The 16642-nt window shown below is 32.6% G+C and overlaps 1 protein-coding gene and 1 non-coding gene across 7 annotated transcripts in view; one reads left to right on the top strand and one right to left on the bottom strand.

The window, feature by feature from the left end:
• LOC117164141 (uncharacterized) overlaps positions 1 to 14354 on the bottom strand; it is a 44104-nt gene extending 29750 nt beyond the window's left edge. For 3 of the 6 annotated variants that reach the window (XM_033347005.2, XM_033347006.2, XM_076617211.1), the window contains exons 1-2: positions 13740 to 14354; positions 12805 to 13082 (exon numbers count right to left, since the gene is read on the bottom strand). The gene's annotated coding sequence lies outside the window, so the exon portion shown is untranslated. Of the gene's footprint in view, positions 1 to 1198; positions 1409 to 12804; positions 13083 to 13739 lie in introns of those variants that run through there. The other 3 variants (XM_076617207.1, XM_076617208.1, XM_076617210.1) reach the window with 3 other exon arrangements.
• A 1395-nt stretch (positions 14355 to 15749) lies between these two features.
• TRNAR-UCU (transfer RNA arginine (anticodon UCU)) lies at positions 15750 to 15822 on the top strand. Its single transcript has one exon. It is a non-coding gene; the product is annotated as a tRNA-Arg (tRNA).
• Positions 15823 to 16642: the final 820 nt, after the last annotated feature.

Raw genomic sequence — 16642 nt, 5'->3', positions numbered from 1 at the left:
TCGACCTCTTTCTTTTATCTTGTCGAATTCAACCTATCCGGAGTTCTTTTTTTTCATAAATTTTCATATAAATTTATTTAAGCTCGTAAGTATGTAGACAGCGTTTGATCTCTGAACGTTTAAAATATGAATAAAATTTTTACGCGCGTTATAAAACGTAGTTAATAAGTGTATGACAACCACGAATACTTGTGTATAATATAACATTTTTTTTCTCTGTCATATCATCCAGAATGAAAATGCAGGAATAGAGTAGTTCGCAAGTAAGAATACAATGTTGGGGCTGAATGCTGTTTTTTCCGATTGTCTTGGAAGCTCTCCAATTTCACTTTCTACGACAAGTTGTCCAACGCATTTGCACGAAACGTAAAAGGAACATCTCGCTGACATTTCCGTTTCTATTTTTCGCCTATGTTCCTTCTTGTTTTTCAGCTTAAAGCCCAGTGAAAGCCGACGAAACGTTTAGCTAGCTGTAAATGTCTGACTTTCGCTTTCTTCAAAGAATGTGATCATGAGCAAACAGTTGTAGTCACGAAAACTCAAGGCGTACAAGGTGCTTTGTGGTATACTTTCATGGTATCTATACTAGGCCAGGCTACAACTGCAGTATCGCTCAAAATAAGTCGGAATAATGCAACGAATTCTTCATAATTTAAGGGCGCACCTTGTATTAGTGTTTATATTGCCCAATGTTTCTTAGATAGGCGCTACAATTTATCGTTTGTTAAAAAAAACATTGACATTGTTGAGGATATCGGACGGTGTATGCATCGACCTATTTTTTATAAACTCTAATATTTCATTGAAATAATGAATACACGTGTATTACGTGTTAAAGCTACAGATCCTTCAACGATTTGTTTATTATCGTAAATTGCTGATAATCATATGAATTATTAAAAAATACGTTACCGAGTGAATTTATAGGGATTTCTTACTAAGCACTGAATAAAAAGTAAAAAAGCTTCTAAGACAACTGTATTTGATGTTTTTAAAGAAAGTTTACGCGATTGCAATGCAAATATTCCAATTGCTAATAAAGTTTTTTACACAGAAAATTTGTAGCAAGATGTACTAAATGAAGTATCTACTTTTCAAAAAGAACGCTTTACTTGAAAAAAAAAAAAAAAGAAATGTATTCTATCACTATTAACTATAAAATCAGCCCGTTCCTGTTGTATCGCTAATTTCGACTCACCCTGTACGAGTGTTGGAATTCTGTCACCAAGGTAATGGCACGTGCTACCACTTGTCCATGATTTATCTACAGAACCTCGTTTCGTCATTGTGGCTGAAGATTAATTTTCAAGCAGCCTCACTATTCTCATTGAATTCTATAACACTATACTCATTGAACGGATAGGTATCCTTGTTTCAACACCTCATTGCTTGTCCCGTGTACGAACTACATGTATGTATATATATACAAGTGCACTACAAGCGATGCGTGCAAAATTACGACAGTATTTTATTCAAATATATTTTGAAAATATTTTTCTTGTTTCCAAAAAAACAGAATATGTACATCTATCTAATTCCTTAATTTTGCTCGATACGAAATGGATTACATTACTTGAATTAATGATAGTATTCGTTGAATTATGTATCTTGAGAGGGACAGATTATATCAAAGTTACGAGAAATGATTAGATAATGGTTGATTATAATTATGACACCTTTCCAATCGTACTGCAGTTGATAGTATTAATTGAAGTAAACGCGGTGATGTAATAACCAATCTTTCGTGAAATTAATTGCGCGATACTATACGCGCGATACTGCGTGCAAACATTGTACAATGTTATTGTATTATTTTATCCTTAATAAATCTGCTACACACCGCTCGTTAAGATCGACTTTATGCATGCAACGAGCTAATTGTAAATGATAAACCAACATCATTGTTAAATATAGAACAGGGATTTTCACTTTCAAACAAAGCAGAAATTCGGGCGCTCACAGTTTACAGCAACGAAAAAGACGATACAGTAAAGAGATAAATATAGTAGAACAGAATTGTTATTAGATGCATGCTAACGCCTAGGCGCACCAACACTTACTGGCCGCAGCACCTTCAAATTCCCTTCTGCCTTCTACGCGTACCTTTTTTCACCCGACAGCAAAGAAAGTGCTATTTCTGCTGTGGGGAAAACCACTTCCCCGGGAGATATGCAAGGGAATGGTAATGGTAGCTCGAAGAAGTCGTACGACGTTACAAGAATTGTGTGCTCACATCGTCGAATTTCCGACTGTCGGAAATAGAAGAAATAACTAGGTGAACCGAAAACTGACATGTACAACATTTATCCGAAGTTCACATAGTTCTACGAATTAATGAAGCGCCAATTGATTTCGTTATAATATTCTTTTTATTATGTCTATGATCCTAAAATGTAATTTATCTAATAGCTGTTTGAGTATACATATTAAAAATAAATATTTTGTGTTGATATGTTTAATCAATTAATAATTAGAGAGGTAATAATACTTTCAAACATGCTTTAAAATAACTCCATTGTTTATTTTATATGGATTGTATATGTATATCAGTGTCAAACAGTTCAGAGTATTAATATTCATTCATATTCATATCATAGAATAACTTATCTGTATTTCGAGGATAAGAAGTACTTTTTGTTGAAATAAATAAAAGATCAGGCTAAAAATGGTTAACCAAGTAGTTCTAGACTGTTTACACTAAATTCTACATTTTTAATATTAAATTTAAGATTATTCAGGATAAAACAGATGCTTTAAGGAATCAAATAAAATTTTTATGATAAAGAGTAATTTACTATGGCGCTCAATATCTTCGAAACTTGGTAAAATTGGAACATCTAGATGGAAGAATAAACAGCGATGAAAAAGGATTTAACGAATCCTTGGAATTTCATTTTATAATCACAGTGTTAAGAAATAGAATTGAATAACGTTAATTAACTGTCGTGTTAACGTAACGTTGGTCCTTAATAGGCTAAAGATTAAAAAAGCCATTATCGCTTTCTAGAAAATTTTCGCAAAATTAATTCAAAGAAGATTAATACAACATAGTATCGATTACTTATTTCCACTAGTCTCTACTATCATTATTTCCCTAAGGATTCAAAAAGTTGTTCCTCTGATGTTTACAGGATTCCAGGAAGAATACAGGAATTATCGAGCTCTAGAGCAATTCGATTGTGCGAAGAACATAAATATCTTCTTGGAGATTATCTTATCCATTGAGACCACGAAGAGATTTTGACAAAATACATAAAACGACGTAAAATCAAGATATTTTGAATCAACTGACGTGAGCATAGGATAATGAAAACGATAGCTGAAAATAGATGGCTTAGTAATTATCAAGATCAAGCTTTTCAATTCACTTTGACGTTGCATACGCGAGCAATGTAATTATGCTGATGTATGTAATAATATTAGCATAATTGACTCTAACTTGGCTAGTCGCATAAACAACTGTACCTAAATTTAAATGCACGTTCGCTGTTGGAGATTGAATTAATTATGGCGGAGATTAATAAAAGATGAAAATGAAATGTAAATTCAGACGTATATTAGCAAGAAAAAATATTATATTAAAGAATACAGAAAATAAGACATCTGCCTTTTCACCTGTAAATTACATTTTTAATTAAAAATTTTAATAAATCCTTATTAATTACAGGATGAAACAATCGCGTTTTACATGAATGTTCCAACACTTAAAATGTATATTCCATTAAAAAAGCAATATATCGTTGAAACGTGCTTTTTCTTATCTTTATGAAGTTATGCTGTTATAAATACTTAAAACTTTTTGTTCCTTATCTAAAAACTAATTGGTACTATAACCTGAAAAATTTCTATGACCATTACGAAGCCTTGTAATCAATTCGAGAATATGCATTTGGCACTCGTTCAGAAGCCGTTAATTTTGCCCCCTCTAGTTTTAGCCATAAACACAAATTTTATTGGCTTGAAAAATGTCTTTATCAACTGAAAATAAAACGACAAATAAAAGAGTAACAAGGGTCATACACAAAAGCCACATAAAAACTACCTTGTTTGTGCTGTAGATGTGGGTACACAGATTATAGCGCCATTTAAAGCACCCAGTACATTTAATCCATTTTTCATCCCTTTATGTCGCTCGACAACTGCTTGTTATACCTACAAAGCACAGGTCGCATTCTATTCGTCTCAGAGGCGAAATTCAGATCAGCGGAGGAAAAGTAAATTAGCCACAAAGTCATTTTTCAATAAAATTGCTTTAGTAGCAATATTCTTTATTAATATGTCTTAATTAAGAATAAATATTCTTTTCGCTCATTATTCCCTTTATTTTGCCCTTTAATCGTGACACGATATCTCATGGAACCAAGAACTTTTCTTGCTGAGCTAATGATCGAATTACAATATTCATAGGTAGTTAATGATGGTGGAAGCTTTGAACAATACATTTCCACGTTTCTTTTGTATTACGGAAGAGAAATCTCTTTTTACGTTCGAGTTATTAAATTTCTATTGATTATCCTGTACATACAAATAACCTTTGTATTTTTACGAAGAAAAAGGCACAGAAATTAATATCATATAAATAAATATCGTGAGAATTTTCTTCCACAGCATTTATAGAAAACAATCCCATACAAAGTTTACTCTTCTTCTACACATTTATTAACCCCTTAACCTACAACTACGGGCATAGCCCGTAGTAGATGATCGGACCAAACGTAAATATTACGGCCATTCTCGAACGCAAATCGTAGGTTAAGGGGTTAACTATAACTACGAGAAGTGAGAAAGAGAAGTTGTAGTAATTTGAGAAATAAAAGGACGATCATTTTGTTGCGGGTTCGGCTTAGTCCGGATTTCGGGGAAGAGGGAGATAAATGATGATTGAGATATGACGACAGAGATGGTAATAACGTCAGGAAGGAATTTAAATTTTTGTGAAAGAAGGAGATGCCTATGGTTGTGACCAGAATCTGCGTCAAGGAAAGCACCTGTCTCTAGGGAGAAAGAGTTGAAATGGCTAGAAGAAGGAAGGGAGAGATAGAACGGGAAGCTAGTCTGAGATCGAGCTTCGGTTGAATCTGTGGAAGTCGTAAAATATAAGAGTGTCGTCTTTAATCCGTGTAAAAGTCGTTTGCGGCTTGTATTTTCGTTCTTTCCTCTTGAACATATCGATAAGACTGACTTTTTCCTGGAAAAGGATCCCGTATCGGTCGAAGTTTAAGATCATTTGATAAATTCTACGAAAATTGGATATTACGGTAAATTTTGTACTGGTGCTAATATATTCTTTTGTATAGGTAACAATAATTTATCAATTGATAATATTATAAATATTTCTTTTAGAAGTTTAAAATTTTTCGTCAAATAGCGTAATTGAATAATTTAATAAATTAATAAAAGAAAATTCTGGGCACGATAAAATGTCAATTGAAAAAGACAGAGATAGGAAAATATGAGTTCTCATTAAAAGATTTTCTTTCCAATATTATTTTTATAACAATATTAAAACGATTAATTATTGGATACTCGACGTAAAAGAGGTGAATGAATTACGAATATACTTCCATAATACGAATTATCGCTTGTTCGAATGGTCAATGATATTGATTAGGGTAAGAAAATGAGCGCAAGCACCGTAGTCACTAATGTGCCGCACTGGTACGTAGGTACTTGTATATATACTATTGAAAGTACACGGCTTCGCGTACCCCTAAGCGATTACGTTGGATAACGTGTGCCACACGACAACTAGGCCGATGCTACGTCAGATTGGCATTAAAATGTTCCGAGTAAACTAGAAACGGGACTGCAACGATTTCTATTCTATCAAACTATCAAACCATCAAACCGTTCTATATATAATTGCCCCTTTTAAATATATTACCCTTTGATATTTCGTGATATATTATATTACAAATTACGGTGAAATATATTAGAAGGATCGAGCAATCGACGATTCGATTATTATTACAGGTATATATCAAGCGGTTTCTAAGGTAAATATTAAAATCTGTGGCAAATCACGAGACAAAGCAATTTTATAATTAAACAAAGTACTAATTCTGTGATTAATCCAATTCAGTTTCATTTAATATGTACAGGACTTTCATTTAAATTGGATTGCTAACTATAAGAAAGATTAAAGAGGGTTTAAGGGGAAAGAAATTATATTACAACGACATGAAGATTCAAATTAGATACGTAGCAAATTTTCTTTTTCGAAGTGATTAACTTCGATCTCTGATTTTATCGAATATTTATTGATTTTAGTATCTAGATCTATGCACTTGAATCCGTCACGGACTCGATCAATTGTCTAAATTTGTACACCTGCGCGCCTAACAAGTTTAGATATAAAATTTAATAGTTCACTATCCGAATATATAGATTTAGATTCCTCAGACATTAAGCTATCAACATGAGCTTTATAAAGTATTTATCTTTATTATTAGTTTCTATGATAGTGGATTAAACATGGAAATCACTTCAAATGGTACTTTTGCGAGAGTAAAATTGATTGGATTTCGCAACGCTATCGGATTTCTGTAAGATTTAACTTACTTTCTGAAGCTTATAAAAATCCAATCTCGATTTCAGATTGATTTTCTGACGCGATATTTTTGTCTGGAATGCTTTGATACAGAAGAAAAGAAAGAAAACTATGTGTATCTCGCACAGTTTTATGTTGCGGCGCACAAAAATGTTTAACCGTGCTATTCTCCTCGAGTCTATATGCCTCGAAAAATTCAAGCGGAATGCTCTTTCATTGAATTATAGGTCAAAAGCAAGATTGGTAAATATCTTCAATAATAATATTTCAAACGAGGTTATTGAAAGTAGTTAATGGCAATAACGGTAAGAGGCATAATACTTGAAATGAAACTGGAAGTTATTTTCTATAATTATTCACTTGGTACAAATGAGAAAAGTAAGAAAAGTGGATAAACAGAGATCTGCTTGATCTAATTGCAAGCGACAAGTGAAAGCCAAGTTGAAAGAAGATAGTCACTTTGTTATTTCGAAGCGATAAGGGTAGATTACAATATTGGTTTTCCAACAATAGAAAAACCAATACAAATACATAAAATACATCCTTATGTACTTGAACACACGACAACCTTCATTTACTATAGAGTGTAATCAATGATGCACGAAAAGTATCGAATACAAGCCTAATAAGAACTACTGTGTGCGATATATTTGAGTTAGCGAAGAAAACTAAAACTGAATATTCTGTTCTTATACTCCTTATTATTCAGATAAATATAACCCCTACCGTATAATACGCTGCATACGAGACTTTGCATCCTATTCAAAGAGGCATTCAAAGAGGTGTTTGAGACCTATACGTATGTGAGTAGGCTTTGAAATGTTGGAAAGACAAAGGCTGCTTCATTTAAAAATGGCACACAGAAATGTTCCTACATCATTTTCACATGAAAGTTCTTTTCACTCTAGATTCACTGTTTATGATTGTCAGCGATAAACTAAAGAAATATTAAAAGCATGGTAAATTTTCATTCATTAACTAATATAGCTTTATTCTATACTTAATCGATAAAGTCGCATGTAACAAAGATATCGAGTGACCCCCGAAATTCTATGACAAGAAAAAGAATTGCATGACAGAGCCCTCTTACACAATGAATATTATTAGCGAAATACAGATTACAAGTTACTAGTGCTAATTAATTGTTTCATGTAATAGTAACAAGTTTAATAATAAAAGAAGTCTTATATTAGATTTTGAATGACAACCCAGCTGATAATATCTTACACAGCAAAATTATAAAAAATTGTAAAATTATAAGAATATTTTGTATTTTTCTACAGAAATCTGTCAAAGTATTTGCATATAACCTACAACTTGTCACTTGGTAATTCACCAATATTATTAATTATAAATTATTGTGTAAGAAGATGATCTGTGTGCGATTAAATATCGTGTTATTATATACCTTTTTATACAAGTCTTATAAACAATTCCTTCTGATCTCGTTCATTATCCTCGATTTTTAAGAAAGCCATTTCCTTTCACAAGTCAGACAGAATCACTTGTTCATTCTTATATCGAGTTTGTAATAAATATATCCATGTTTAAAATTCAGATATTTATTTCTTTGAACGTAATATGAGAAACGATTACTCTGCTGGAAACACTTCACACAACACGTGGCCTTTCCTAGAATTCACAGCTTTGTGTTTAAAGGGTTTGAATATACTCGACCTGCCGCCAGGCAAAACATCCCCACCAGCATGAAATTTAAGGACATAACGGTGGCCTGGAATACCATTCGATTGTCGAAAATTGAAGAGACATGTCAACTCGTTTCAGGTACATAACCTATATATTAACTGCATAACGTGTCCACTACTTTTTTCTCTATATAATATTAGATATTAGGTTCGTTTGATTACTAATTTATTTGTCAATTTATAAATATTATTACAGTAATGTTAAATAGCCTTTCTTTAAGCTTTTTTGTACTTTTCTCTTCGATCGTGTATTCAGCTATTAGACATGTTGATAATCTGTAAGTAAGTACACAACATTAGTTGCTTTTGATACAAATTTTGAATTCGATTATTGTTTCATCTGAATATAATTGGTAGTAAATTATAACTTATTTTATACATTTCATGTATGTATATTATCTTATACAGTTGTTTTAAACTCCTGGTTTCCTTTTGTACAGATTATTGGTTAATGGCGAGAAAAGAATAGGAGTTTAAATATGAACAATTTGACAATGAACAATCAATTTGATGGCTTTTTATGGAGATTGGGTAATGTTTAATTCAACTTAACGGAAGCAGTCTAACGTTTTACCACTGGATCTACTAAATTTTTCACTTATAAAATAAATAACATGCTGCAGAAGTTACTAAATTTTCATTTTCTAAATTTCTATATTAGAATCCAAATTTTTATTATTATCATTATTATTCCTATTTTCATTACTGTTATTAGAATTATATATCTAATAGATATTAATCTTCCATTATTTCAAACTTTCCAAATAATGAACATTAGTTTATGTTTTGTTACAGATTTTACGTAATTTCCATTTCGCCAATGGAATTCGACTTGGAATTCGATGATTTTTCCGTGATAACCACCCTTGTGTTAGAAAATGTGAATTCTTACACTCGTGATAACGTGAGATTTTCTAAGCTATTACAACATCGATGGTAACATCCTCCGCATCTAGCTGTGAGTCACATGCATTTTTGTTTCTTTGGTCACTGAATCATGTCGTACGATGAAAGATCCCAATCGACACGAGTGATTGGTTGTATTACATAGAACTTTTTACGAATATAATGACCACCATGTATTTATCATGCAATATTTATCAGTGAGTAGTAACATTTCCTTTTTCTGTCTTTCATTTATTAGTGTTTTATTGGAGATAGGTCTTCTTGCATAACATGCTCTTTTATATATATTAATATCATGACAATAATTTATTTTATTTCATCTTTTATTTCATTATAATATTATTATATAATATAATATTCATTATTTATTACATTATAATATTATATATGATTAAATTATTTGATATTCATACATGTTATATACGGAAAAATAACTAAAAATGTAAAAGAATTGAAATTTAATTATTTCTATATAAAAATATTCCGTATTAAATTTCACGTGCAAGAAGAAACTTCGTGATAGTCAGATTTCGGAATCTAAGCTACGCGTTTTGAACACTGCTTTCATATATTCGAAAATATGTTTTGACAAAGGAATCACTGGACGCTATTTTCATTAATATGTAATTTGTAATCAATTATTATATTGCATTGTGTTTTCCCATTGAAATTCTTTTTTTAATGCACTACTGAATTCTCAATAATAGAATAATTTTTCTAATTCAAAGTAAAATGAGGAAATGCAAACTGAAATATTAATAGCTCGTTAGATAAAAGATGGGTACATTAATTATTTTTAGTTCAGGATTTTCAGATTTAACACTTTGTACGTCTATTAGCAGTTTCCCGATCACGTGCCTAGGTGCTACATGGGTAAAGGAAAAGCAATGGGCACGATGACCGTAGTTCATAAGTTTATAATAATATCTCAGTGACGGTAGCTATGCGTTACTGTATCGTATACGATGTATTTTCCACATTGTGTATATGTGGATAGATTGTGAAATTGCGTCACTTCGTTTCGTCCCTTGATCTATCTAAATATCATTATTTTTTTACAATACATATACAGTCTTCCAATTATAAAATTATTTCTAATTAAAATTGAGATTATACATATTTTTATTGCGCATTGGTTTTACGCAATGGTGGCTAGTCATCGCCAGTTGACTTTGGAAACATAAATAGAAAATGGTACGTAAATTAGAGTGTGAAAGCAATAAAACTCGGGGATATTGGAGGCGCCCCAACACATCCTCTCTCGTGTAGGCTTCAGTACCCGGCTGATATGTGTGATAATCGTGTATTGTGCGTGTGTTGGTGTGTTTGTCTTTTGCCATTTCTTAAATATAGGGTTAGATAGATAGGTAGCATATTCTGTGATGTGCGTGTTAGTTATAAGTAGGTATCACCAGGGCAGATTGATACAGTCTCTGATCGGGTAAGCGCATTTTCGTATAATCAATCAATCAACCTCTGAAATTATTATTTGAAAAATAGATGGTGAAATTGGCACAAATGGGGAATGATAATCGTCTAGTTTCGTCTATCGATTTTTCAAATTTGACGATTTTATCGCGCTATCGCGATCGTAATCGCGAAATAGGACTCGAAACGCTCGTATATTGCTCGAGGTTCTGTATATACATGTACGCGTGTATGATCAACGATCGTTATAATCGTTGTTCGTATATTTGGGCATTTAGGTTTCGTGATTTATCATTAAAAGTAATTTTTTGTTTGCGATCTCGAGCCTAGATTTAAGTTTCAGCATCGTGTCCGAAGCAAAAAGAATCCTTATAAGCTCGAGAGACTCTATGGCAATTTGCCATAGAAGAGGGCAACTACTAATGGCTTTCCATCCAGAGGATGAAGAGTCATTATTGTTATTACTTCGTCACTATGCTCGCTTTTAGAATTTTAGCTGTAGTAGTAGTATTTATAGTGGTAGTAGTGGTCTATTTCTTGGCCAACGTAGATGTTGGTTCACCTTCATATTGGGCAAATTGCGCCTTTTTTGTACTGCCAGTAATTAATTACTGTTATGACTGAATGTCAATTTCAGTTTCAATTGGAGTTACGATGGAGTGATCGTGATCGCTTCAATGTCGCTAATTATAATATAATTATAAAATATTATAATTATAATTATAAAATATTGCGATCGTCTTTAATATGTTTTATTATGAATTGTTAGAATTTCTAATGTTTTATTTTATCTAAGGCTGAATTAGAAAAATTGTGACTTATAATCAATTCTGTAGTGTTGCATTTTTATGGCTATTGCAAATATTTTTCCGTCTAATAATGCAGGAAATATTTCTTTCTTTATTTCTACAATAACTACTGTTGAGCAGTAGTTTCCGTATCTGACTTGATTCAAAAAGTTTCAGTTTCTAGCTTAATAATACTTTCAAAGTTGCTGCATTTTATTTTTCTTAAAGAATAACACACAAACAAAAATGCAATTTCTCCGATCATTTATTTTAATGAATATAAACTTAGTAAAACAACTTTGAAACTACGAAGATATCAAGTCTTCATAACACTGAAATCATCAAACTTTTACAATCACAAGAGAAGTACGTACTGATTAAACTAGTCCTTAAATTTGATTAAAAATTTTCAATTTTAACAAAAGTTATACTATTGATATTTATCTTGGAACGATATTTGTTATATAGATAAAATCCTTAATGAAGTGCAATGTTGTTTAATTCCTTCGCACGTCTCATAATTTTGTCACGGAATATTGTCTCCTGTGTAGTTGACAAAAATCGATTGGCTATTTTAGTCTAGTGGGGATCGCAAATGAAGATACACTGTTTTATGTCCAAATTACGTAAACAACGTGCGACGCATGTGTCGTTCACGCGGAATGATTCATGATTGCTATCTGCAAGCTTAAATATCTTTTCCGAAATCGTAATAATGTCATAACTTTTCTCATTCCAATAATAACAGTTGTAAATCTTTTATTCCAGCAATAAAGTCTGATGTCGAAAATATTTGAGAGAAATATCACGGATGACTTTGCAATCGTGTATCAGCTATAATTATAGGTACTATGCTTTTATACATTTGTTTCTATTGCAATCAATTTTAATGAAAAAAGTGCAAAATTCATACAGGTTTAGGTATTAACTATTCTCCATGAAATAACGGTCGATAATTCTTTATTACAAACATCATCCACTGCAGCAAAAAGTTTGAAAAACACGTAATATTCCTGCTCTTTTATGTCTGTTTAATCGCACATAACTTTTTTTTGTCAATAATCGTAGAACTTAATTTAATCTCAAATTGCAATTTTCAACTTTACGCGATCTCCTTCGCATAAAAAAATAAAAATCTGCTTAATACTTTTATATTCTCCTTTTCACAATCAGTTCAACGGAAGTAACTTTATTGTCCATATCCATAGATATATATATGCATGTATATATTTCTATCTCTATTCTAAAATATATGGATCGATGCATTAATAAAATGAAAAAATCAAGTATCGTTTGTGTAATTTATGAAAACTTGATTGCATGTCAAGCTATCTCGACTTTCATCCAAAACATTCAAGACAAAGGAGATGTAAGCTAACAATAAGCATGGATGGAAGAAGTTCTTCCTTTATTTAAGAAAACTTACAGGTGACGAATCGTAATCGATGAAGACAAATTCCTCTTCTCGTGGAATCTTTCTTCTGGAGATTCGAAACAACGATAGGAGTCCGGAGGAACGAAAACTGATGTGCTAGCAAGAATAGTATGGATTTTCTATTGAATCGTCCTTCCAAGTATATAATTTTTCTATCATTAGAAACTGTTTCGTATAACTTATTTCATAACGGTGCGATGGTATGTATCAGTTTCCAACAGAGACAGTGATAAATCTGAGCCGTCGAAGTTTTCAAGTTCTAACAAGCACTAGAATTAAACGAAATTTTGATAAATACTTTCATGAAGATAAATAGAGACAACGATAGTACAATATAGCGGAAAAAAGAAATCTACAGTGATACAACTAAAGAAACCGAAAACAAAAAACGAAATACAAAATAGGAGGTCTCATTTTATATTCAGACGTGTATGTATCTACCTTTTCAGCGTTCGAAAAAAGTAAAAGCGCTTTGCCATGAATGCATATAAAATTCTTTATTGCTTGAATGCACATTTAAATATAAACATATAAATATGCATTTAAATAAAACCAATCATTTGCGTAAAGCATTTTCACGGAAATCAAAGAAATCTTTTCATCTGGATATGTCAAAATATTGCTGCGGAAACGATAATGAGACGTTTCAACGATTATCGAAATTTTCTGTGATGAAAATCTCAGCTGATCTTCGCGAATTCACGCATTCATAATTTGACGCGCTTCCAAAGCACAAGCAATCTGCAATCAACGTTTATTGTTAAACGAAGCAATGCGCGGCGATAGAAATGCATAAAATTTGACGTTCGAGTCGAACGAAAACAAAGAAGTTGGAGAAACAATGAGTGAAAAGCAAAATAGAGAAAAATCAAACTGTATCCTCTCCTTCGATACAGTGCATCATCAAGTATTTCAACGGTACGTACGTGACAATGTTACGGATCGTACGCAATGGTGAAATGTAATCGCGCAATGTCACTGCGAGAAGAAGCTAAAGGTCAGTTTTCACGGTGAAGGGAAATTAATCGGTCACTTATAGATAACTAGAGTCATGTAAAAATGATAAGCACCAAAAATAGCGTGAATTCTGGAGCACACTTCTTTAATAACATTTTTATATCAAATGCGATAAAGTATCTCACGAGATCGAGGATTTGTGTCGGAATTATAACTTACGTCGCAAACGTCTCGTCTCCGAATACGGAACTTATATACGGAACAAACTGTCGATTTACGAGTGACACAGTACGGTTAACCGCGAATCAGAGAAAACACACGAAATCGCATAGAAACGGACGAACATCAAATTCACGGAACAAGTTGCATAGCTACCATGGATGGCGAAAAGAACTCGACTACCGGTTTTGGATTCGGCGAACAGAATTCTTGACAGTTCGAGGCTAGAGACGGTATGACAGACTCAATGACACTTTCCGAAAGATAGAAAAGTATACACGAAGAACCTCGGACGGAATGTAATGGTACGCGCGCGTAACGCCTGCTACGGAGGATGCGGTACCACTGAACGCTAAGGGGTTGCCGCTTCATAGGCGTCCCCGACTCGCTAGGGGCTGCTAACCGTGAGGCCAGCCAGGGTTGTCGGTAGTTGTAGTGGTGTGGTACTAACGTCGGTGGTGGTGGAAACGAGTATCGAAGAATCACACTGCACGGAGCCACCTGCCGATGCGTAACATGTACCAAAGTTTCGCTTGTCGAATCGTTATCTGTTTACACACAAAATATCGTCGTAGAAAATTGCTTGGAAAATACCGATTATCTCATTGTAAACGAGATGATCCACACTCATATATTGAATGTCGGATGTTGTTGTTTTGTTTTTGGCACAGGATTAGTGTCTATATTATAAGATTTATCAACATATGTGATATTGTATCGATGTTCTTGTACTTTTAACGATTAACCTTTTGATGGTGTAGTTAAATGACGAAGAATTCAGAATGAACGATTTAGAAAATAAGTGTTTATTTGTCGTCAACGTCATTTGGTGTCAAATACAAAGTATTTTTAATTCTCAATCTGACAATTTTCAGTCCTCATTCTCTTGCGTCGTTATTTTCAAAATTCATTTCTTCGTTCTCGCGGCTCATAACTCACAAGCGTACGTGCGATGATCAGATTGCACAAGTGCGAACAGTTTCTAGTTTTTCCCAATTTTCCATTTCTACTATTTTCTCCGGGTCTGTCTTTATCTATCTCAACTTTTGTCTTTCCTTTTCTAATACTATTTCACGTCCGGAATTGTTCCATTGCGACTCAGTAATTGCATCGGCACTGGAATCTTCGATTCTCCTGAATCTACGTCAGACTATTCCTTGATTTTTCTACTACGTCACTCTGTTACATGTACTTAGTTCATTACTACTGATCGTTATACAATTACGATATGTTCAGAAGTTAGACGTTATTAAAGATGATGAACACGTTAAATGTTTCACTTTGTCTATTGTGTTTACGCGATAACAAATAATATATTAAAATATCAATCGATTGGATTAACCTTATCCAGATTAGATTAACATTCGCTGATTAGATTAAACTCTTATGACATAAAATACATTTGTATATAAGATGTTAAATTAAAGTGTTTCATTTTATCAAAATGAGCAACGTTCAACGGTGAATTTCAAAGACTAAAAATGGATAATTATAAAAATAATTGTTGATAATTGTACATTCCCTTTGCCAACCATATGTGTTTAGTAAATAATTATTTATAAGCTCCCAAATAGTTTTCCGCTTTTCCTGAACACTTATTTAGGTTATGTCACTTTTGAAATATATGCGCGATATATCTAGCCATACGCATATTTATATTTTAGTCAAACGTACCTTTATATTTCTAAACTTTCATAAATATATTTTAAAAAATGGTTTTTATGATTGACATTTTGCATAAATTGTTAACCAACATCAAGGTCCCTTTGGCGCAGAGGATAGCGCGTTGGACTTCTAATCCAAAGGTCGCGGGTTCGATCCCCGCAAGGGATGATGTGTTTTGCATTCAGTAATAGAAAATTATCTTTCTGAATTGCTAGACACACTATATGTTTTTGAAAATGTCATCGTAAACAGTTTTAACTCACCCGTCGTAACTACATTCGTTTGTACAGCAGGTAGTAAATTTTATTTTATGTCTCAATCGATAAAATTACTTTTTAAAGAAACTTTTAGCATAAAATTGGAACGAGAATTCACGCGTATTAATAACGATTCTCTTATATTCTCCACAAACTTCAGAAGTTTTCCAACAATTTATGCTTTTCTCCTCCAAAAAGGGTAGATTATATTCATTGAAAGAAAAAGAATATTTTATTATACGAAAATTGAACCGAGGATTAGCATAAGCGGCAATCTTGCGCTCGGTTTCCGAAACATACCTGCCATGTAGAAGAATTGGTATTTTATCTCCGGAACTTAATTTAAAACAAAATTCAGAGCACAATTTCCTACCTTTTCACATCCTTTATACGACGTCAGTGAGTGGAATCGAAAGGGAAAATGTGTGGGTGAAAGAACTGGAGTAGAGGTTTCCAGGTCAGGTTAAGAAGCACTCGTTATTGGACCGAAATATATAAACGTGTAAGGAAAGAATCAGATTTTATTGTGCTCAATAGCTACAAGAATCATTGTTAAATAAAGACCTAAGTATCTATTCGATATAGATGATATCTCACTTAAATCGAAGATCTTAATTATTTCTGCCGATGTTGAAGATGATAACAAGTAAGTTGTAAAGATTTAAATAATTTCGTTTATTTAATTCTTGCGATATCGTGTAATTGTTGATATTTTTTATGCGACGATTAAC

This window comes from Bombus vancouverensis, chromosome 3 (genome assembly GCF_051014615.1).
Source record: "Bombus vancouverensis nearcticus chromosome 3, iyBomVanc1_principal, whole genome shotgun sequence".
Taxonomy (NCBI): domain Eukaryota; kingdom Metazoa; phylum Arthropoda; class Insecta; order Hymenoptera; family Apidae; genus Bombus; species Bombus vancouverensis.
Note: the sequence above shows the minus strand (reverse complement) of the source record. Positions and strands in the feature narration are given on the sequence as shown.